The sequence below is a fragment of the Apium graveolens genome, chromosome 9 (assembly GCF_009905375.1).
Source record: "Apium graveolens cultivar Ventura chromosome 9, ASM990537v1, whole genome shotgun sequence".
In the NCBI taxonomy this organism is placed as follows: Eukaryota; Viridiplantae; Streptophyta; class Magnoliopsida; order Apiales; family Apiaceae; genus Apium; species Apium graveolens.
Genome location: NC_133655.1, coordinates 199445954 through 199472140, shown reverse-complemented (window position 1 = coordinate 199472140; position 26187 = coordinate 199445954).

Sequence of the window (26187 nt, the reverse complement as noted above, 5' to 3'; positions counted from 1 at the left end):
GGGTTTTGTGATTTGGAGGAGTGGAAGGATGTTAAATTAGGGTTCAAGATGCTCGTTAAATTCTTCATTGATAGGCATCCCAAGGTATTTATATATTCACAATTTGCAATTTGTATTTTTTTCAATTTGCTCTGTTAAGCTCAAATGAAATGAATATGGTATCATGATTGATGTTTTTTAGCTTTAATACTAATGTCTTTTGTGTTTGTTAGGCAATTGTAGTTTTTTAGTTGCATTTAGTTTAATTTGTTACAAATGTTAGCTGTGGAGGACTGGAGGTGAAGATATGAAGAGTCCGAGAAAGAAGCTGAGAAAGGCTTGACACTTCTGCTAGAGTGGGGAAGTCCATGGGACAAAAGAACGTCATGGGAATGATGGATTTCTTGGACTAGAGTTTTGTTGATGAAGGCCAAGAAGAAATCTTGGCCACAGACTTCTTGGTGTATACTCAATTTGGGCCTTTTCAGGTAAAAGCCTGTAACTGCTCCTGTTAAATTGTTATAATTCTAATTATCTAAGAGATGCAAGCTTTAATGTAAGCTAGTCTGCAAGAACATTATAAACTATTGTGAACTTATAACTTAGTATGTTTGGATATTTTGATTATGTGTTTCCTTGTTCCGAATTCTGATACATTGTGTTTAGCATCTTTGAATTGAAAACATATGATTTTCGTTGCGTCGGTCTTAAATTTGATCTCTCTCTCTGGGTAAAACTTGGTTGGTCTATTTTAATGGCGGAAATGTGCTGCTAGAGTTGTGTTGAATTAAAACAGAAACTGGGATACGTGTTGCGAGTTGTGTTCTTTTTTTCTGTTAAATGATATTTGAGTCGTGAATAGTATAAAAGGTGCATGCACTGATTGTATTTATATGCTGGTTATTTTTTTTCTGTTGTAGGTTCATAAATGTGCTCAAGATTGTGTTGTGAATGTTTAAAATGATGGGTGATTTATCAGCCGCAAAATCATCAAATTTATTGCATTGTGTGCTTGCCACTAACCGTCAGTTTTGACATTCAAGTTTAGTTATAGGCATAGCAGAACACATATAATAATAATCTGTATTCCTCTGAATAATAGCACAATTTAGTTGGTAATCATCTTACACATACTTATGTCAAGCCATGTGTTATGTGTGTGCTCACAACCACTGCTAAAAAAGGGACTGGGGAACCTAAATAATTACTGGAATCTGCTGTAGAATTGTGCATACTGATTCCATGAAGAACACCAGCTGCTGCAACACACAACTTCCATCCTGATCTGCTATTAGGAGAATGAGGGTTTGGGAGGGTGTACAAAGGACATATAACACGCACCAATAAAGTAATTATTTTGTTTCTTCTTCTTCCATCTGTGCACCAGTTTTTTTCAATCTTAACTCTGCTTTTGGTTGGGTCCTTGAGGTTGTGGCAGTGAAGCATCTTGACATAAATAGATATCAAAGAAATTGAGAGTTCCTAGCAGAGATTTTGACACTTAGTATTGTTCACCATCCAAACCTTGTCAATCGTTTGGGATATTGTGCTGATGGCCAACAAAGAATCTTAGTCTATGAATACATGCCAAATGGTTCCTTAGAAAATCACCTTGTAGGTAAAATTCTGAACTTGGATTGCATTTATTTCAATTGCGTCTCTATTTAATAAGCACTGATCCATTCTGTAATCTTCATTCTGTATTGAACACGTTCTTAGACTCGTAGATTATCAATAAATCCTTATTATATATTTACATGATTTGTGACATAACTTTATATTTTTTATTTATTATTTGCAGAGTTCAGCATTGCAGCTATATATACAATGGTTATAAGGGATCTGAATTGAAATACCCCCAATAAGGTTATGTATGCCTTGGGTCCCTGTTAGGGCATGTAGGGAAATCTATGATTCTTTCACTTTAAGTTCATGTTTTTCTTCATTAGACTCCTCATTATCCCAAATGACTACAAGTTCACCCTGGCTATCCACCATTTGACCTTTTTCCTCCTCTAACAATAAGAGAAACATTTGCTTATCTTTACACTTATGTCCAGGTACAAATTTGTCATCACAGTGAATACACATGCCTTTGTTCATCCTCTCCCTGAAATCACTGTAGGACAACCTTCTTACCGGTTTCTCTTTTTCCCAGTCATATTGTTGAGGTGATTGCTAAGGTTGCTTCTGTTTCTTTCACTTCCCCATTAAAAGACTTAGGACCCATGACTGTTGTACTGCTACTCTTGTTTCCCTACTTGTCTCGTCTCTCCGTGGCTTCTATAACACATTCATGGGCACGGGCCTATCTCTAGCATCCTTCAAAGTAGTTGGATTATGTAAGTACAGAGTGCTTGCAATCTCATCATTTAATCCACTCAAAATACTGTTAACAAAATATAACTCGCCCGACTGGGGTTTTATACTACCATGTGTTTCTTGAGTTCTTCAAACTGAGTTATGTAATCATCTACCTTTCCTTTTTGTGTGAGCTTGTTAAACTTCCCCTCCAAGTTTTCATATCCCCCTTTTGTAAGCCTGAGATACGCTAGTTTAGCAAACTCCCCCATAATATATCTTGTTGCTCCAATTGCACTGATTGGTACCAAATATCAGCATCCCCTTCCAAATGAAGTGCCACGTAAATGACTTTTCTCCTATTATCCAATGTCGGGTTCAATTGAAAGAATTTTTGACACTTAGAAATCCATCCCCTGGGGTCATTCCCCTCAAAACGCAGAAAATCAATTTTTGGGAATTTGTATGGTGAAAATGGTTGTTGCTCTCTATAGTTGGGGTTATGGTGGTACTGGTGTTGGCCTTGGCCGTAAGGCTTTTGGGTTATATGCACTGAGGTTTGGGGGTATTGAAGTTGTCCAGAAGGGTTATATGAGAATGTAGGTTGTGGTTGAGATTGCGGGTAAACTTGCTGGTAGTTGATTGTGGAGCTTCCTTGAGGTTATTTTATGCCAAAAACAGGGTTTGAGTGTATAGTATGAGGCACAAACTCTGCTGGGTAGCCCAAGGAGCTTAAGTAGTTATGAAGCAATGGGAGTAAACTTACTGGTTGTGATAAGGATGGTCGTTGGGTGGTTTGCGGGGTTGCTTTTGAAATCATAGGTTGGGACACCATGGGTATATTGTGTTGACCAAAAGGTATAGGGTGTGAGATGGGTGTAGTAGGGACAACAATATGACTAGGGTTTTGTATGAGGTTTGGCCATACCTTAGATCCGTTGGTTATGTTGAAATTACTAGGTTGGCCTTTTAATCCTCCCTCTGTCATCAATGGTTGTGTCCCTGGAATGACTTCACCATCTCTTAGCTTAGAAACCACAGATTCAGCCCAACCTTGTTGTTCACTATAGGTGGAAAATTTTGTAGGTATGGTGGAGTAAAACCTAGTGGGTAACTGGGCCCATCGTGTTGTTTTCTCCAGATTTTTTCTCCTTTCCTTTAAAAGATCTCTTCATAGACTTCACAACCTCCATCATTTCTTCAAACTTCCTATTATTGTCAAAACTCACCGTAGATAGTTCTGAAAGTTTATCACGCAGAGCCTCCATTATTTTAGTTTACCTTATATGTTCCTCCTCCATAAAATTTTACAGCTGGTCCATCTTTGTATCCAAGCTAATAATATGCATTTTTCTCTATTTCTGTTTTTAGATTATTCCCCATGGCCAATGATAAGCTCTGATACCACTTTGTTACAGATTAAATCTAATTTAACAAAACAAAATAAATAAAAACAAGGTGAAAGGGTAGATTGCAGAATAAGAAATTTTTTGTGTGTATTCAATGATAATCCTTCCTTGTACGATCCTGGAATAAGTAGGATAGAAAGGGGGTCTTTGCCGCGTTCATTTTTTTTAAAATATAAACATCGGTTCTAAATAAAGCGATGTTTATTAACAACATAGACATCGCATTTTCGTGGGATGATGTCTATAACAGTTTAGACATCGGTGGCACATTCAACCGATATCTAATATATGATGTCTATTCACCTTTTTCTTGTAGTGAAAAAAGATTGAAGAACTTTCTTGTAACAACTGTCAGTTATCTGAAGATACTGAAGTAAGCTTTACTCGTACATTTTGTAGATTGGTTTTGGCATCATTGAGAATGGAATTTATGCTTCATTGCATTAAGCATAAATTGGGGGAGACTGTTATATATTGAATTCTCAATGATCAGAAGAAGCTCAGGATCTGGCTGTTCGGATGTCATCAGGATCTGATGTACCGTCAGGATTTGGTATGTCATCACCATTTGTATGACATCAATATTTGAAGACAGTCAGCATTAGAGGATTTGTTCTATTCTTTATAATATGGAGCAAATATCTGTTACGTCTGAGTTATAGGACTTTATCTGTTTAGTTTAAGATATGTATCAGTTTCAGTCAGTTTTTGATAATGCATATCTTAGGTTAATCTGTTGTAGCTGTGTAGCATATAAACACAGTTTAGGTCATCACTTAATATTATCACACTCGAGGATCTTTCTTGAGAGGATTTTGTAACAGTTTTTATCAGAAATATAAAAAGTTGTTATATTTTATTACTTGTTCGAAATATTTATACAATTGTATCCAACCCCCCTTAAACAATTGTATCTTTACTGGGCAACAATTGGTTAAAGTTAAACTCAGAAGTTATTTCGAAAATGACCTTCAGGACAAGATGCATACATTATGAGGGGATGTCCTTTTTATTAACAAGGTTTAGGTGTGTTCATGGATCAAATAAATGGTATAATCCAAAACATTCGTATTTGCATAAGTTGTGACTGTAATTATTGAGGAAACATTTATATGAGTCGTAGAACACCCTAATACATTATGTTAGATTTAGAAACCTTAAGAACAAAGAAATTAGTATGCAAAATTTTTAAATCTGGATTTTGATTAGAAATGGTACAATTTATAGACATGATGTAAGACTTGGCAAAAAAGGAAGTAGTGCAAATTAGGTGACAAAATTAGGATCGCAGAAAAAGTGAAAAGTTTTTTTTTTTTTTTTTTTTTTTGCTAAAAGAAAAAGTGAAAAGTTATTTTTGGTAGATCAAGTTATTACCAAATATTTGGGCAAGATGTTTATAAGATAACTCCACCTTAACCTAACTTATAAGAAATAATGGAAAAAATTGAATTAAAAGGACCACTGAGTGCGAGAAAAGCTTTCAAGTGTTAATATGAGATTGATTTACGAACCATCACTCATTTTTTTGATGGGATTAGAAATTTTATAATTGGGAGTGATGTCGATTATAAAAGACAAGGATATGTTTTGATACCATGCGAGTATATTATAGTTTACAATACTTGGCAGCAAGGGAGTATAAACCTGATACCCTTCACTTGACATAAAATTTGAAACAGTGGTTAGGTATTTAAAATCGTAAGAAATAATACATGAGTTTGAAATGCATATATATATATATATATATATAGGCTTACTTAGAGCACGCAAAAAAGCACCATGAATAGTTTATTAATCACCAGAGATAGTTTAAAATCATTGGTTCATTATCTAATGGATTATTCCATTTTAATACTCTATCCAAGAAGTTATTGGACCCTATTAGATCACATAAAGACATTGTTGATGAAAAGGTGATTTATTTCAGATGAGATAAAAATTTGATTATTGGAAATTCATCGTTATTTAGAAGGAGCTGGATATAAGACAAAGAAAATGGCTAGAGGTTATTAAAGATTATGGTCGTATTATACCTTATCACCCAGGAAAGATGAATGATGTATTAAAGATTTAAGTAATAAAGTATGTTAGAACGATGGTTACCTTAAAATATTTTAGTTCATAAAGTTGACAACATGAGATTGAAAATAAGGACCTAGTTTAAGCAAATGAATCAAATTATGAAAAAAATAAAACTAGAAATATTGGAAAAGAAATATGAATGACTAGAGAAGTGATGGCATAAAATAAGTCATAATTTACAGTAGAAAGATTTCGAGTATCAAGGACATGAGCTAATCATAACGTGACTTGGACATTATAGAACGACTAACAAAATCTACTTCTATTCAGTGAAAGAAACACTTTTAATAAAATTGATTAATATATATATACAGGGGATATTAAAGTAAAGCATAGAGTCTCTATTTGATAGTATCATATTGTGACCCTTAATGTATATATAGGAATGCTTGGGCGCAACGCTTAATATAAGTATTATTTATCACTCTTACACTAATGGACATATTCAATGCATGTTAGAAACCACCGAAGATATAATACAAATTGATATGTCCAGTATCTAAGGGGAGATAATATGCTAGTTCACCTTTGGTTGGTGATTTTTGTCATCCAATACTTTTAAAGGTGTTTTCTTATTCTGTGAAAGAATCTCTATTGTTCGGAGGATAATTTACTTTTTCATTATATATATTTTTTGTACTTATAAACCCTTTTTGTAACCTTTTGACATAGTTTATATCCTTTGATATCACAGGGATGAACAACCTAATTTATATAGCGGATAAAGATTATATGTCTTTGTGATAGAAGTCTGGTGGGACACCACTAATTGTTGCATGTGTTTCTTGTCATTAAAGTACTAAAGGTTGGCCACCTTATGTACTTTGACGATTGTCCTAATGGAAACATAATGGAAGTTTAATGATCATATTGGTCTCTTAGTTCACCATTTCACAAAATATTTTCTTCTCAATTGATCTTACACATACACTTGTTTAACACTGAATTACTTCTCATGCGTGTATATTCAAATTTCTTATTACTCTTTAAATTATTAGTACTTCAAAATTGCTAAAGAGTATACCAAGCTTCAGGAAGTGAGGCCAATTGGGCATGTGTTATATTGTTCTGTTTCATATTTTGGAAAGTTTGCAGTTGTGCTTATCAATTAGCTTTACCCCTGATTTATTGTATATTCATGATGTTTACTATATTTAGGTATCTACTGAGGGTTTAAAACCGTGATGATCGCCATACACTGAATTATGAGCTGATAGATGTAAGACCTGATTTTTGCATACGAGGAGCAACCTATTTAAATTGTGGATCAGAAAATGTAAGAACTATGGAACAAGAAAGTTAATTTTGTCAAAATTAATTGGATAATTCACACTATAAAAGAAGCAACTTGGGAACTCGAGAATGAGATGTTTAAAAGTTATCCGTACTTTTTTAGGTGTGTTGATTACGAGGATGGAATCCTTTAAGGGTGAGACTATAATGACAGTAAATTTTTAAGTAATTGTGTTTTGCTTTGAATATAAGTGGATAGGTTTAATAATTATATTATAATCAACAATAACATGAGCCTTTATCTCGTAAAAGAGGGTAGCAAAACATTTATTTTATTATCAAATTTAAATTATTTTAAAGTCAATTGAATTATTCGATCAAGGAAATATTTTTATGATTATTTTATAATCTCGAAAACTAATATATCACACTAAGCTAAATTATACGATTACAAGGAGATATAATCGAGTATACCTAAATTTAGATATATAATTGCTCAAGTAAGAGACAAGGTAAGTTTAATATTTTAAATATAATTTTGTGAGAAGTTAATAATTTGATGAATATAAAATTATTATTATTATTGTTATTATTATTATTATTATTATTACTATTATTATTATTATTATTATTATTATTTGCATTTTCTTTGCATTTTGGTTTTATTTGGTGAAGCGGAATTTTAATACTCATATTAGTATTTTTAATACTTTCAAAGGATCTCGAAATGTTTGGGGTGAATTTTCAGTCTACAAATTTTTATTTATCATTTTATTTTTATGTTTTTCATTTTTTTTGAAAAAAATGGTTATTATTAAACTACTTTCTATTCACAAAAAGAAAATATTTAATTTTATTTTTAGAATTTGAGGAAACTTCTTTTGTATATTTCCCTTTGTGGTGAGCTAGAAGCCACTAGAGAAAAATATACAAATAAATAAATTTTCCTTTCTTTTGTCAACAATTCTCTAGAAATAGTTTAGATCGTTCTACATTATTACATATATATATATATAAGGTTAAGTTCTATGGAGACCACATATAAAGGTAGATAAGGACAACATTTCATTCTCCTCTCAAATATCTAATTTACACACACTCCAAACACACACTTATTTTATTACTCTCTCCATAAATTTGGAAATATAGTTAGTAATTTTATTTGTGGAAAAGTTTGGAATCAAGAAATTGTTGATTTTAAGAAGGTAAACATCATTTATCTAATGATTATATTTCCATTATGTATATTTATAGTCTTGTAAATTTTGTGTAATTGATATAGTATTTAGTTTTCTCTGTGCACATACATATCAATAAGTTTTTATTGAGTAACAAGATTTTATGCGTTGACACTACTGGCTATTAACTTTGTTTAACAAAGCAGTAAGATCGTACAATGCTCAAACATGACGTGTGTGAAAAAATGGCAGGGTCAAAAATTTTGTAGTAAGAAATAAGCACTTAAGTAGGTTCTTTTCAGTTTTATATATAGAAATGTAGTTATATGTTATCTCTGCACTTGTATTAATTTTGAATTTGAAATATAGGGATCATCGAGTAATTGGCAGTTTGTACCCTACTATTATTTCCATTTTTCCGATTTGGTCTTATATTATTTTTATTGTCAGTTTGCACCCTGAATAATTATTTTCACTTCTTTTTACACCCAATGGTCGCTTTTCCATCCAACTGTTCCGTTAACGTTAATGGGAATGGGGGCATTTTAGTCAGTTACTAATTAAAAAAAATAGAATAAAACAAACTAAAACAGGAAACCAAAAGAAACTCCACATCATTGAAACCGAACGACTCTCTCATTTCCATCCCCAAATCGAAACCCCTAATTTTTGAACCCTAGGCATCTGTGAGAAAATGAAAGGCCGTATGCGAGTAGTAAATGATGATAACTTGAGAACAATAAGTTGGAATGAAGTTCCAAAGGATTATTGGCTGTAAGTGTTGGACAAAGGAGTTGAAATCCCGGTGATTGAAGCACCAATAATCGGAGATGATGCTGAAATACCAGAATATGGGGGTAAATTTTTATTCCAAGTCTAGTTATAGTGTTTGTATAATGTTGATTAAACCCAATATGTTTGCATGCATAATTTTTAGGGTTTCTATTGTTTATTTAATAATTGGTGGTCCCTAAATATTTTGTCATCTAGCAATTTCAGTTATCAGGTATACAAGTGGGGTTATTTTGTCATATGAGTTTTTAGGGTTTTTTTTATCCAATTCGTGTTCTTTTTTAACTGTGATAATGTGTTTATGTTGTGATATTATTATTTACATGTATACAAAATTGGTTTTTTTTAGATTATTCACTTAATTTCTCCATTTAACTGTTATATGAGGGAGAGTTTAATCAAGATTTTACTGCGTACATTGACGAGGAATGCAAATTTTTTGATATTGGCTCTCTTAAAAATTTTAGAATGGTTTATTTGGACTCAATGTGTAAGGAAATAGGCATAGGAGAGAGTTCATATGATCTGCGGTTTTCCCTTCCCGAGAGAGAGTTAAGTGTTGATACTATAAATCCATTAGATTTTGATGATGATGTTGGGACCATGTTGGATATGTTAGTTTACACTAAGTGCCTTCAAGTTTATACCACTACCAAATATAATTATAGTGACTTGCTTGACTTTGATTTCACTCAATTTAACACTGATGAGAGAATGCAAGGAGTTGAGAGTATGATTCAAGAGTGTCAAACTGAAGGAAAACAGGAAGAAGTGGGGAAAGATGACTGTGAGGGGGGCGAAGAGAAAGATGATGTGAGTTTTAATTGAGATAGTTCAAATATGGATTCCAGTGAGAGTGAGGTTGAAATTAGTCCTAAAAAGAAGAAGAAGAAGAAGAGAATACCACCTCCCAATCCTCCTTTCAGAACCAGGAAATGAGGAAGATACTCAATGCTAAGGGTAATATCTAACTCTCCTTATCAATTTTTAGTTATTGCATTTTTATAAATTCTGTTTTTCAAATATGGTGCATTGTTTCCTAATAGGGCTTGTTCAAGAATACTGAGGACACTCCTGTAGTGCATGATGAAGATGATGGTCCACCTGTAAGTCAGAGTAGTCATCCAAAGAAGAAAACTAAAAAAAGACAAGCACAATCAAGTAAAAAAGGAAAAGAAGCAGTTAGGGATGATGCATATGAAGGGGACATAGAAGATTTTGAGGGTGATCATGTGACAGGGGTTGATGAGGAACAAGTGAGAACCATTGAAGATTTAGGTGATGATGAAGGTTTGAATGTTGTTGAGGGTGATAGAGGTTAATGTGAAGAACCAAAAGGAGGGGTTCTTAGATGGCTACAGACCTGTTGTAGGTCTGGATGGGTGCCACCTTAGGGGACCATTAGGTGGGATTCCGTTGACAGCAATTGGGACTGATCCCAATGATGCACTACGCCATAGATTGGATTCCGCAACCCCAAAAAACCGTAACTAAAGGTCAAAAAAGCGTTGCTAAAGGTCAAAAAAAGGCTATGGCGACTCTTTTCCGGGATTGCAATTTTAGGCGTTGCCATATAGTTTTTTGCAACCCCGGTGACACCCTATTGCAACCCTTGTTTATCCGTTACAGAAACGTGCTATTACAATACCAATAGGGTTGCAATAGGTCTTGAAAAGTGTTACAGTAGGGTTTGGGCTATCAGTACAATATTTGTGGGCCCCACAATGGGGCCCACATGTAGGTTATCGATGCAACCTTTTTGCAACGCTTTTTAGTGTTTTTTGCAACGCTTTTCAGTATTTTTTGCAACGCTTTTTAGTGTTTTTTGCAATGCTTTTTAGTATTTTTAGCAACGTTTTTTTAGTAATTATTAGCAACACTATAAAGACCTATTCCAACGCTTTTATAAAAAAATTGCTAGGAACTATTTGTAAATTAACATGCCCATAAATAAGACCATTGTCGTAAACCAACACAATCCACAATCCACAAACCATAAACATCAGTCCACCAACCATCACCATACTACCACTACCTTCACCATACTACCATCAGTTTCCCCATACTACCACAACCTTCACCATCACCATCCTACCATCCTTATACCACTAATTGTCTACCAACCAAAAAACAAGAGCGGAAGTTTAAACAAGTTAAAGTTACAATTCAAAATCTAAACATAGAATACTGCTAGAACGCTTTTGACTAGGTAGAACCATCTCCAGTAATAGGAGTGACAATGGTAACAGGAGTGTCATCATCATGGTCACTTGAAATTGTATCACCTCCAGTAAAAGGCACATAGTATCAACTTCAATCTTTGATAACTTCATACATAATTGATCATTTCCAAGGTGAAACTGATGGCAACGGTTCAGAAGTTCATTCAGCAATAACTCAACTTCCTCAACAAGCATAACTTCACTCCCAACTCCTTTGAGCAAAAGATAAAAGCTTAGCTACATAAAACAAAAGCAATAACTAAGTCAGAATTGTATCCTTTCTAGTTGTGCCATCACTGCTAGATGACAATAATTGGAAAATATTCGACTTCCGCAAATGAATTACAAACTCCACTGTGACAAAAACCGGGAAGTAAAATTCGGTAAATAAGATACTAACCTTTCCATATACAGAAAGTTTAAGAGCAGATGCAACAAGGAAGTGCATTATATGGGACCACTAACAGTAATACGTATCATAAGTTGATTCTGGTGAAAACTGAGAATTATGAGGTATGTCGAGCTAACCAAGACCATAGACAAATTTCAGTTCTTGGATGAAAGAAAACACATCAATTTAGCAGTAGCTAACAACTCTACATATAAAAGTCCCCAACTTGTATAAGATAGAGCACTACAAGTCACTGGAAAGAGTGGGGCAAAAAGTTTCCGTGGCATTCATTTGTCACAGTTGGCATGCATTTCATTTAAGAACGTATAACTTAACATATAAAAGAATGACATTGAACCTTAAACTTCGGAAGGGCTTGAATAAAAATAGTTAAAGGTTATTTAAATACCTCTGTCCAACGCTCTGAGAAACTAAAATGCTATGATGGGAAGTGCCTAGCAAATTTGTAAACAACGAGAGGAGAATATTTTCGTCAGATACAATTAGCCTCTGTTGCTGAATCAGTAATCCTAAAAGCTCCCCCAAAAACTGACTCCCCAATGCACTTCCTGTAACTTCCTAAATTATAAGGTCCGTATAGAAGAATTTTGAAGATGAACAAACAACATACATTAAAATCAGTACCATTCTTTCTTCCTGAAAGAGTAACACGTGGCCATACTTTGAATAGCCCTTCAATGCAGCTCATAGCAGCAAGACGTACATCCTGTAAATATACCCGTGAAAATGCAGTGAAGCACATAATAAAAACTCTAAGGGAAAAATAAACCTAAAATCACTGGAAAACATAGAGATACTTCCATAAAATAGATGACCTTGACTAAGGCTATGTTACAGTACCTGATTATTACTAGAGAGTGCTACAAAAATAGAAGGGAATTCCGCAAGTAGTTGAAGAAGTAATCTTTCATCTGACTGAGAGCAGAGACGTGCAAAAGAATAAAGACTCTCAACTTTAACAGCCACGAAAACACCTAAGATCGAAGTCCCAACATTGAATAAATAATGTGCAAAAATAATTGATCGGATAAAAAACTAATTTACAATCTTCTAAGCCATCATTTTGAGCTTCAACTAACAAAAACTAAGTCTCAAAAGGCACATCTTTACCACAACTACCCATTCTTTGCGTACAAAATACACTTGATTGAAGTAATATATACATCAAAAATCAAAAGACTTGTAATATAGATACTCGATTAAATCAAAAGACACTTAAAAATTAGGGCTCTACTGAAGCAATTAGGAATTATAGATACTCGATTAAAATTTTTAGAGGCTCGATTCAACCTTGTATAGACTTGTAAAACTAGAATTAGGTCATATACAATACGATTAGGGCTCAATCGACTAAGCTTGTACGAGTTTGTGAGAGATGGGGAAGAAAAGAGATAGAGAAATCAGAGAGAAAGATCGAGGAGTGAAGAATGAGATGTGAGAGGTGTGAGGGTGAGGTTGGCGATGAGAGGGTGAAGTTGGCGATGAGAGAGAAATAAGAGTGTTTAGGAAATGATGTACATGGAAAATATCGTGAATTAAAGAAAATAGCCCGTGAAGTACAAAATTTTGGTAACAATAGAGGGAATCATTCCCCCCCCCATATTTTTTGATGGCGGTTCTTAATAAAATTGATGTAATTAAAAAAAATTAACATCGATTCAACCGATGTAAAAAATAATTTTTATATTAGTTTTTTTCCAGTTGATATTACAAGGTGATGTCTATTTTCCCTGTTTCTAATAGTAAAAATAAACATCCTGTTCCAACTTTTTTTGTTGTAATTAATATTATTATTTATCTTTCTTTAATGAAATATTGTTTTTAATATTTTTTATGAAAAATGAATAAATTCAAAAATATATAAATATTATAAATAAATCCATTAATGACTTGTTAATTTATAAAGCGTTCAATTTATTAATATAATATTGTAAATCACTAAACTAATATTATTAACCTTTAAGAATACATAAAATATATATTTAAATTATTATTTCATTTCTATGTAAATAATTATTAACAAGTTAAATTAAAAAAATCATCTTTATATATATATTTATATGTCATTTTGGTAACACATTATGACTATACCGCAACATCAAAAAAGAGGGGTTGCGATAGACATTGGTTTCGAAGGCTAGTGTTACACTTTTCTTTGCAACCCCAGCGTGAAGGGTTGCAGAATCCAATCTTTGGCTTAGTGATGGGATGTACCCAATTTCTTGGGCACAAGTAGAGGCAGAGAACAATGATTCTTGGGATTGGTTTATTGGCCTTCTGAAAGCTGACTTGCATATGGAGCATGAAGGAGCTTACACCTTTCTCTATGACAGACAAAAAGGCTTGGTCAATACATTGGAGAAGCAAGTTCATATGGCAGAACATAGGTTCTGTGTGATGCACCTCTACAGAAATCTTTGGAAAGAGCACAAGGGAATTGGAGTGAGGAAACTTCTATGGCTAGCTACTAGATTAACTACAGAATATTTCTTCCAAAAAAATATGGCAGCATTGAAAAAGGTATTTATGTTTCTTTCTCTTGTGCATTATTAGACTGTTTTTAGATTGATATTTTGACTGATTTTAGACTGATTTAGACTGATTTTTAGACTGATTTTATACTAATTTTTAGACTTATTTTAGACTATTTTTAGACTTATTTTAGACTGAAATTTTGACTGATTTTAGATTATTTTTAGACTTATTTTTAGACTGATTTTTAGGCTAATTTAGGACTGATTTTTAGACTGATATTTTGACTGATTTTAGACTGTTTTTACACTTATTTTTAGACTGAAATTTAGGTTTATTTTAGACTGTTTTTCTTACTGTGTTTTTATATTATTATCAAATTGCACCCAGGGCCCATGATTGGTTGGCATCTAAGCCAAGGTCTCAGTGGAGTAGGTTGCAATTTAGAGATATCTCTTAATCAGACATAATGCCATTAACAGATTCAGGGATATGGCCATTGTCAGTGGATGTATTAGAATAATACATGCATGGAGAGGATTAGTAGAAGGAAACAGAAGATGGAGCAAAGGAGGACAAAATTCTGTACTAAGCCTATTAAGAAACTGCACAAGTATGTACTCAAACTCATATATGTACATATTTGCTAAGGTATAAAACAGATTGACTTCCTTGCTAAATATTATTTTGAAATAGAGCAATGGAAATGGCTGGAACAGCAAGTCCTGTGTGGAATGGTGGTCACAAATACCTAGTTACTATGTAAGAAGGTGGCCACCAAGTTGTTGTTGACTTGAAGCACCATATTTGTGCATGTAGAATGTGGCAACTAACAGGTATATCGTGCTTCCACGATTGTGCTTGTATATATTTTTCAAAAACAAAGCCCTTTACAATACATGCATGAGTGTCACAACAAAGATTAGTACCTAAGGATCTATAGCCATGTACTTGAACCACTAAATGGAGAGGAGTTTTGGGAGGAGACACATGAAAGTCCCATCTTTCCTCCAAAACTGAGAGTGGCACCTGGTCGACCTAAAAAAAGAGAAACACATCCACTGATGTTGTTGAGACAAGAGAAAATGACCCATCAATGTTAAAAATGAGTGGCACAACAAATCAGTGTGCTTGGTGTAAGGTTTTGGGGCACAACACAAGAACATGTGAAGTTAAGGCATATATCACTGTACTTTTGGCTTATTAATGCAAATGGTCTAATTTTGGGACTAATTGGAGCTATTTCATTTCCAGAAATTTGATGAGAAGAGAAAGAATAAAGAAGAAGGTGTGGAAGAAAGTACCTCAAAAGTTGTATCAAGATGTGGCAATTACAACTCAATTCATGTCTAAACACATCTGAAGTTAACAACTCATTTAATTGCATTACAGCCTTTTGTGGAGCTGAAGAAGAAGGCAAAGAAGAAGCCAACAGTGGAGGCAAAGAAGAACCTAGAAAAGGAGGCAATGAAGGACCCAGCTGTGAAGGGAAGGAAGGAAGTCATGAAGGAGTCAGATCTGGAGCCAAGGAAGGAGGTGCAAAACACACCAAAGAAGGCTAGGACCGATACAGATGCATCCAGTCATGGACCTACTTTTGTGCTCTTTTGTTAAGACCAAACATTAACTCTAGGTCCATTTGTAGTTTTATATGGCTGCAGTTTGGTGTAATATTTTAAATATTATTGGATTCGGTTGGTTTGAAGTTAATGCTAATGGTTTCAAGTTTATTTTCCTTTTTATTGCATTGTACAATTCAGTTGCATCCTAACATACAATTTCCACAACATACAAAAAATAGCTAAAATCTTGAGACTTAAGAATAATTTCATTACAAACCATCTGTGATGACAAATACATTTACTCCTTATCAGAACACAAATAAATGAAAAAACATATCCATGTCAATATTAGAAAAGTTATGGTTCTGCTTCACCATTTCCCCTTTCCTCCAATCTCCACAGCATTTTCATTCATCACTTCCAAATTCTTGATTTCTTCTTCGAGATTATTAATTCTTCGAATAAGTCCTGGAATGATAACTTGAGCACGGTCACACAAAGGGCCATCTACCCATCGGAAAAAATTGCACCTGCGATCTGGACATGCCAAGAAACGTCGACCCACATTTGTCGTTGTCCAAGCCATCTGTTGTGTTGAAAATTTTAGACAAGAACATCTTGTAGTCATTTCATATGGCTGATTTGTTGAGAGTAAAGAGGTTAGGGCTGATTTATTAAGAGAAGAAGAAGAACACAGATTGTACATAATGGAATAATAAAAAGGGGCTGCATATATATATACAGAAGAGATACACTGTAAAAGAGCCGTTCAAATACGTTTTTCCCAATTTACCCCTTATCCCGTTAACTTTAACGTCACGGTTGGATGGAAAAGCGACCATGGGGTGCAAAAAGAAGCGAAAAAAATTATTCGGGGTGCAAACTGACAATAAAAATAATATAGGCCCAAATCGAGAAAATGAAAATATTAGTAGGGTACAAACTGCCAATTACTCAAGGATCATCTAAGCATCCTGTTGGTCATGAATGTGGTTATGTAGTAATGCGCTACATGAAGGATATCTATCAAGACAAGGGCATGAAATTCATAATTAGGGTAAGTTGTTATATAACTTCTCATGTCATTTGGTTACAATCTGCACTCCAAGACAGAGCCACCATAGTTGATTTGTTTTGTGCTTTATGCTTTGTGTACTCATTAGTGGGCCACTAAGAATCGAAAAACGTACAAAACGGAAGAACTGGATGAAGTTTATTTCGAGACCCTTCAATATGTCCAAGAATTTGTGTACTGACTTATAAGTACTAGCCTTTTGACTTGATCGGTATCTGCACTTTTATTTGGTAAAATATTTTGATTTGTATTAATGTTGGTATGTTAGTTATAGCATAGCTAGATTGAATTACATGGGATATATATGATATAATTAAGGAGTACATGTATATGGGGATTTGCCTTTGGTTGAAAATGGCTTGTGAATATTTTCTTGTTTTGGTGTTGATCAGAGTTGGTTTGACGAGGATGATATAAGTGGTATATTGTGTGAAGCATGTGTGAGTGTTTAAATTGTCGGTTATCAAAGATGTGGATGTTTGATGGTAATGGACTAGTTATTTGAAATGGAAATATAACAACTTGACTAGGTTATTTTGTTATTGGTATTGTTATTTTGAGTTTTATATGATTTGGTTTTCACAGATATGCATTGTTCTAGTTTAGTTTAATATATATATTAACATTTGTTAAAAGTTAAAAACCGATCTAAATATTAATCTCACATGTACTGGAGACATCATTTGTACCAAATAAACTAATGCCAATTAAAATCTATAACATTATTTTGTACTAATGGTAAAACCTTAAACATCATTTATATTATTCATAACTGATGGCTATAATATTGTCTGTAATATTCAAAACCGATGTTTTATTGATTGTTTTACATCAGGTGGAAACTGATGTATATACCAGTAATAACAACGGTTTTTCTTCTGAGAACTAATGTCTATGTGAAACTTATACATCATTTCCATTGTAAAACTAATGTTAATAAGCTTAATGTACATCATATTTTCTAATTTACTGATATAAATTTAAATTAAACACTTGTGTATGACATGTTAAAATTGCTTAAAACCTCTTATTATTCTTATATAAAATAGCATCAGAGACTCTTTTTTATATATAATAGTGTGTGATGAAGATGTTTTGCAACGGTTCTGGACTGATGTAAACAAGGAAGAAACCGATGCCTGAGGTGATATTTCACATCAGTTGTGAAATGAAGTGAAAAATACCTTTCTCTACTATAACATCTGGGACATATCGTGTAATTATTTTTATCAATAAATGATTATTATGTGATTATTATGTGAATTTTTTTTGAATTATCTAATAATTGATAATAATATTTGGATGTTTGTATATAATAAAATATGAGTATGTTAATTTTATAATATCCAGAGTAAAATATAGGTAACTAAGGTATTTTTGTTGTAATTTTTGGAGTGTTATAAAATTTTATAATGATTTATGAATTTATTAATTATTTTCTGAATAATTACGAAACTATTTTATAAAGCTGGGAATAACTTTTTCGATCCGGATTACGGTTTTACCCGTGCGCATCCCGACACAAAATTTTCGATATGTTAATCATCTAGATAAATCAACAAAACTCGTATTCTCAAAAGACGGGATACTATTACGTTATTTTCCTATTAAGTGTTTTATAAAAATGCCGGTTTGGATAATTATCCAATTCGGGTATCAAATCGGATCGTTTTTGCAGTTACTTAGTGGCTAAGTAACTAATTTATCGATCCAATACGATCCAACACGAACCAATATTCCATAAATATAAATAGCCTATTTGTTACTTTATTTTATTCATATGAGTCAATTAAAACTGAATATTATACTTCAAAAATAGCGTACAATAACATATAATAATTGAGGTTTGATTTTGGGCTTTTTGCTCTGAGGGTTATTAATTGAATTTGATGATTAGAAAAGCTTCCTTATATAATTTGCAATCGATTAATATATTTACTTTTATCAAACGATTGCTAGAATGAATAAACCGAGGTTTTGATTATTTTTATTGTATTCAATTTTGATTTTGATTTTTCTGATTACTTATAAAATAATTGCTTATTATCATTCTGAGATTAGATTTCTATAGTTGTTAGCTTCGTTTTAAGCTATTGAAAGTTGTATTTTGCTGAGAATCGATCGACTTCGATCGATCGTCAGGGAACCGCGGTGGTTGACGGCTTTTATGGCGCTGTAAGCCAGAAACGATGACCCACGAATCGTTTCCGATGATCGATGTGCAATTTGAACTACTGGGTGGTGTGCGAATATGTTGCAGCAAGAATTATGTGCAAAAAATGGAGTTTATGGTTGACTTAAAGTCACGGGAACCGGCAAAGCCGCCAGATTTTCCCAGAATCCGGCCGGCGTTTAACCCGGTCCGGCGAGTTATTTTGACCCGTTTGTTCTAGCTGTTGACCCGGTTTCGATCTTACTTTCCCCAATTCCAATTTCAAATACACATTTCTGAATTTTCTTTTTATTATTAATTCAAAAAAATCATTATTTAATCTTTAAAAATTATTATTTTAATTCTAAAAATTATTTTTATTTCAAAAATAAATCTGATTTTTTAATTAATTAATTTTTAGTTAATAATTAATTACTTAATTGATCAATTAATTTAAATATTAATTGATTAATTGATTTAATTATTTATTAATTAATTTTAATTGATTTTTTAATTAGATTTATTTATTTATTTGGATTTAAAAATTCCGAAAAATAGTTTCGAGTTTTAAATTATTATTTTAAATTATTTTCAAGACTCGACAATTATTATAAATTATGTTAAAGTCAGATTGGGTATTCGAACCCTATTATTTAATAATAAATTGATTCGGAGACACGTTTTAATTCTGAAAAATTGTTCAAAAATTCGTATTAAATAGACCGTTCGTCCGTTTAATACGAAACAAACACCTCTAGACTCAGAAAAATATTTTGATTCTAGTAAAAATATTTTTGAGACCTAAATTATTTTGTATCAAAAGGGCGTTTGTTTTATGAATCATTCTGAGTCGGTTATTGATGAATAAAATACTCTTTTTGACCCGATTTCAATTCTAAACGTATCGAGGCCTATCTTTTGACGATTCAACTGATATGCTACATGAATTATGTGACTATGTGTTATGTGAAATATGATATACGTGCCTTGTGTGTTTATGTGTTATGGGAACTATGAGTCAACGTGTCTCCTAACCTTTATATGATTCAAGATGATCCTTATCTGTTATTATCGGGCAGGTAGACGATAAGGATAAGCGTATAGTCTACATAATTATATATTGTCAGTTAAGTGAATGGTATCTTTTATGATAGATACACATAGTGCGAGGCATTCAAATCCAGACGTAGATTGTAAAAGTAAAGCCTGATTAGGTGTAGTAACGGAACGAGTAGAGATAAACCTGAAACGGTGATTGACAAGAAAGGTCAAGCAGCATGTCAATGGAATTACAGATACATCAGGACTGAGTGATTTGGCAGATAGTTAAAGATTAGAGGGTTATCAATTGAGGCAAGTATTCCTAACCTTACTTTTAAAATACTGCAAATATTTCTTCGTTCCTATTCTAAGTTTAAAATAGTTAAATGTTTTATTATTTTTCTGCAATTACTCTTAATTATGCTAGTGCCTTTTTGATCTTGTTCCCTGATTATCGATTGATCTCTTGAGCAAATACCGATTAGTTCGGGTTATTTACGAACCCGGAATCGGGATATTTTGAAATAAAAATGATTTAATATCAAAATACTCCACGGACTAGATGGTTACGATGAGGGCTAGGAATGAGCTGGAACCTAAGGGCCAGAGATGGCTGGTCCCTTGATTATTAGGCCATAGTTGCCTGGGTACCTCATATATTGGTTGGGTCTATGCAGTTGGGTATAGATCTGCACTATATCCTGACTGGTCAGTAGGTAATAGTGCATATGTTGGTTTCTAGTGTCCAGTCTAATTTATTGTTGATTGCCATTAACGACAATCCTTCTTGAATAGTTTATGATTACAAAATCAAACAAAAATTTGATTCAAAGAGATGAAGCATTGAAACATTTACTGTTCTTTTACAGAATAATGTGATTTATGATTAAAGGCCAATGAGGGCCGATGTTTTATTTGCTCAACTGTTTTAAATAAATAAAGATGTTTTGAAATCATTCAAAAATCGTTTCCAGAAGTTTCTTTGATCTAATACCTGGAAACCATTTATGATACTTGCTGTGCATTTTTGGCTCACTCTTGCTTTGTTAATAGCTTTCACAAAGTGAATAGCTTTCAATAGACTGCAAAAGAGAAGAGATTTCAGCTGAAGGGGATTTGGAGGTGTCAGAGTGATCAATACGAGGAAATTAGTAAAAAGGTAATGGAATTATATTTTAGATATTGTAATTTTAGAAGGTTAGATTCTTGTTTCATACCATAACCTATAAGCGATCTGGATTAATGAGGGGTTATCTGTATATTTATTTTAATATACAGGTTTATATTATTTAAAGTTGTTTAGTGACATACAATTCTGACCCCGAATTTGGGGGTGTTACAGTTGGTATCAGAGTCACAGTTTATTGGTCCCTGAAATAAGAATAGGTGGAAGTAAGATAGGATTGACAGGTCATATAAGATAAGGAAGACCCTAAGTATACTCATTTTGAGTTCGAGTTGAGTGTAAATTAAGATTAGCAGATCCGATATGGATAAGTAAAATAGGATATTATTAAGATAAGTGGAAGGCGAATATATTGCCGCAATAGAAATATTGAGTCCCTAGATCCTATAGTTGTGAAGAGTCGACAGCTCGACAGAGATTGGGTAAATTACACTATTTTCATATGGTTTTAAAGGAAAATGTGAATCATTTATGTGGGAATTTTGTATAAGGAAAGATAGGAAAGTTTTAGTATGAGCCAACTTAGAATTATATAGTAGGACAAGCATTAGACTGGAGGCAACACGTTGATTGAAGCTAACGAAGAGCCAACATCGCAAGTTGAAAGGCACCACTGTGGCGAGGAGCTTCTTATCACTTTTTGGCCGCCGTGCAAGGATCGACATATCGATCTTATTAGCTATATTTAAGGTTAACAAGAAGATATGACCTTATGTATGGATAGAATGTTGAATTGCGTTAACCAGTTGTAAATATGAGATCAAGGACGACGATCAAAATATCAATGATAGTAGCAGATGCCAGCAATGGAGTTAGAGTTACGAATAAAATGGTATGGAATGATAAATGAAATTTTTGTTGACTAATGAAGGTGAAATGAACCTAATAAGGGGTAGGAGTTATACTGAAGTAGATGGACCCTTAGGTGGTTTCTTATTCAATTAGATATCTTGTCGGGGTTGAAGAGAACAACAACCAACTCATATAGTAAGGACGATCAAATAAATGATTTTTAAAATTCTAAAACAAGTTTCAAAAAAGGTTTTCTTAACAGAATTTCTAAAAGATCTTTACAGAAAATGAGTTTTAAAATTTTGGTTGTCAAATTACTACTTGAGTTCTTGTTGTTATAAATATTAGATTACCCGGAAGAATATTTGATCGAACTCGGTATTGTTAAGTCAGAGGGCCAAGTAAAGCCACTAATACGAAGAGGTTTAAAATTTCCTCGGAAGAAGAGTGCAAACCTGGGTTAATAATATCAATAATCAAATCAATGTGCGGAAACGTTATTTATGGGTTTATTGACCAAAAAGAAGCTCGAGGATGATTGAAGAAAATGGAGGAATTCTCCAGATGATTGAAGAAGAATAATATTTCTATCGACGGAGTCGAGGCATTGCAGGATCAATGGTTACATTACACGGTATAGGAGAAATTAGAAATTATAATTTTAAATTCTGAAAGAAAGCGATTATGGTCGAATTACTAAAGTATCAAACAGAGAAGCATGACGCTAAAAATACCAGACTTACATGGCAGGGATGAAGCGAGAAGTGATGATGGCAAATCTAACAAGAAGATGATTAAGCTCAGATTATTAAAATGTTAAAGTTATTTCCAGATGATTTTTCGAATCTATCATCTGATGTGGATCTGGAATCTGTTACTCGAACGAGCCCTGAAAGTATGCTTAAGCACAACGTAGATGGCGACCAACGGTGTCATTCTTTTCCACGACTGCGTATACTCTTCTTGATTTTTGAATACATGTGAGTTTCTCTCAGTGATATGTGAGATAAGAAGGAAAGAAAATTTATCGTATTCCTTTTTCAAATTATTTCTCTTCTCAGAATATTTCTTTTTGATCGAGATAAACAATGTTATGATGTGACGCTTTGTCGAAATGACGAAGAGTCTGGTGGGACGCCATATAATCATGTATTGTACGCCATATAGTATGAAAGAATGGTCATCTTGATTACAAATATAATTGTCTCACTCCTATCTAAATCATCATTCATTATTTCCTCTTCAATTATGACTTATTAATTTATGGATCTTTTCGATTGTTTCCTTGTACTCTTATTCTTTACAAAAGATTTCCAATCAGAATCATATTCACAAATTCTCTTCTTGTATAAAGTCTACTCTTTGAATGTTCTAAAAGAAGTAAAATAACCTCGTGTAGCGGATGGAATTACTTGTGAAGTATAAAGACGATTGCAAGGCAATAAATGGTGGACATTTTCGTGCAAAGAAGAATCACTGTACCAATAATGTGGTTGTTACGAAGATATCAAATCAGAAGCGGAAATTTATATACGTGATACGTTTCAAGTCGAAGATTTTGGCGTGAATTGGAGTAGTTAGTAAACCATATGAGGTAAATTAACCATAGAAATAAGAAAGTAAAGTTACACACCAGGCAAGGCAGACGATTGATGAGACAACAGAAGTAGATGAAGAAATTTTCAATAATGACCTAGACAATCGATTAATACATTATGAAGATCAAGCGTACCTCAATCATGTGGAAGATACCTATCATGAGCATTCAAGATCGAAGAAATTCAAGTTACAAATAAATTTTGGGAGTGTTCTTCATGGAATTGTTAGGATGTTTAACTCAAATAAGTGTGTTATGGTAAATTTAACGCTCATAGCTGAGCCAGCGACGAAGGTTCCGTATGGGAAGACATAAGTGGAAATGAAGAAATGGGGATCCAATTGCAAAATTTCTTAAGAAGTGACGCTTTGAAACTAAATAAATTCTCTCATATTATAATAACATTTGTTGAAACCACGTGTTGGTAATCCGAAGTTAGCCAAGTTAACTACTGAGAAGAAGCGTATATTCACAAGCGTAGAGGATTTGTTTGATCAGTTGAAGGATGCGGTATAGATTCTTAAAAATATCCATATACAGGTATGAGCCATGGAAAATAAGATTAAAAGATTTCTTTAGACGAATTTATGAACATATATCAGTGATATGAATTGTTAATTATAGAGCTTAATGATGAACTAGATTAATCTTGGAATAAAGTTTTTCAGACACAACAGAATAATTTTATATTCACTAGTGAAGTTCCGAGATATTTTGAAGAAATTTTTTTAAAGGTATGGTTATGTCCCTAATTTAATAAAAAGATGTATGCTATGCTAGTCAGTAGTATATATAGATATCAGTATGATATATTTTGAAGTATGGTAAAAAGATGAGTTCATGATGGTGGATTGATTTGGATTGGTTGGTTATTTGGTTGATTGTTGGTGTCGGCTTGAGTCCGACTAGTAGTCCATAATGTACAGGAGATGCTGCTAATTTTTTTAGAAATACCCTACTTTTAAAGGAAAAAGTATACTTCCATGTGTTACTAATATTTCTGTTGATACTCCAAATGATTGCGATCTCGGTTCTTGAAAGAAGTGGCTGCAGCCAAACTGACTTTATATAAATGGTCTATGTTTTCATCTAGGTACTCATCACTTGGTTCGATTGATCAATTAAAAGAGTTAATTGGTTAATTTTACCAACTTATGGTCAGGTAAATGGAAATTAATTCCAATTAGATTAATTCAAATTCTGATGTGATTTTCAGATTTGAAGTCAAAGCAATGAGAAATTTGGAGGAAGTAAGGACACTAGTAGAATTCAGAAGTTTAGCGGAATCAGCGCGATGTTACTGCAGGTATGCGAGGCTTTAATTGGATAAATATGCCCTTTGCAATAGATAAGAGAATTAAAAAGTTATTTGCACATGCGAGTGAGAAGAACGTTTTCAAGAATTAAAGGTTCAAGATAAGAGCCAAGAGAAGGAAGAAAGAGAATGAATGAGAGATTAATAACTACATCAATATGAATGTTATTAGACGATCAAAGAGATTTTTATCATCTATAATAAGGTTTTATTCAAGTACTTGAAGATATACCAATATAGAACGATGATGTAATAAAAATTTATGAACTCGCGAATACAAGTATTTGATATAAGCTGGCAATGTTGGCATGTGAACTAAAGAAAATATCTCTTGATTATGCTGGAGAGATGATGTACAGCGGGCATAGGCCTCAATAATTTGAAACATATCTTTAATGTGAAGAAGCCAAAGATGTGACAGATAATAGTTGGAGTGGATTAAAAATGAAAGTTGTGCGATTAGTGATTGTGTGAGTAAGGTTAATTTGATAAATCGGTTGTCAAGAATTCAAATATTTATAGAAAGCTTTCATTCCAGTGTTAATCACAGAATGGTTTACCTAATGATAACCCAAATCGGTATAATTAGAAAGAAGGAATCGCTTATGTTAATAAAAGACAATGAGTCATGAGAATGGAGAACTTGGCTAAAAAGGAAAGTGGAATCAAAAGGATGATAAAGAAATTTATAAGATTGTCCAGGACATAAATAAGTTATGAACGTCAAGTTGCCAGAGCTAATGTAAGGCATGAAGTGAGACGCCTATATTTGGAGATAGGAAATCCATTCGACGACTGCGATTAAATATGGAAATTTAAACGAAGGTATGGATTGACTTGGCATAAGATTGGAAATAGACGAACATATAAGTAAATGTCATATTTATTGAAGAATCAAAGCCAGCAGCAGAGGGTGAACCTATTACCGCAACCTTTCCAAAAATGAATATAGCTCGTTAAGGAGCGATATCGAGAATCACTTGAAAACCAGAGATGAAGCAAGCGGTATTGAAATTATTAAGGTTAAGTTAACTAAACCCAACCATTCTCTTATTAACGAATACTTTACCCAAGGAATAAGTTGATATTGCTACAAGGAGATAATGGTGCGCTATCAGATACAAGTATGTATTGGATTTGATTGATATTATTACTTAATCTAAATTTTTGGACAGAAATAAATTGAAGAATTGAATGAAACATTTGTAAAATGAGATAGGGAATGCATCCCAGGAATACGATTAAAGATCGAAGGCTAAAAGAAATACCTAGTGACCAGACATGAAGGGAAAATGGAGGAAAGCGTCAGTTAAATCATCATTGATAGGTTATCCCAAACCTAGTCATTGTCTGTTATTAATAAGCAGCTTATCCAATACTATTTGAT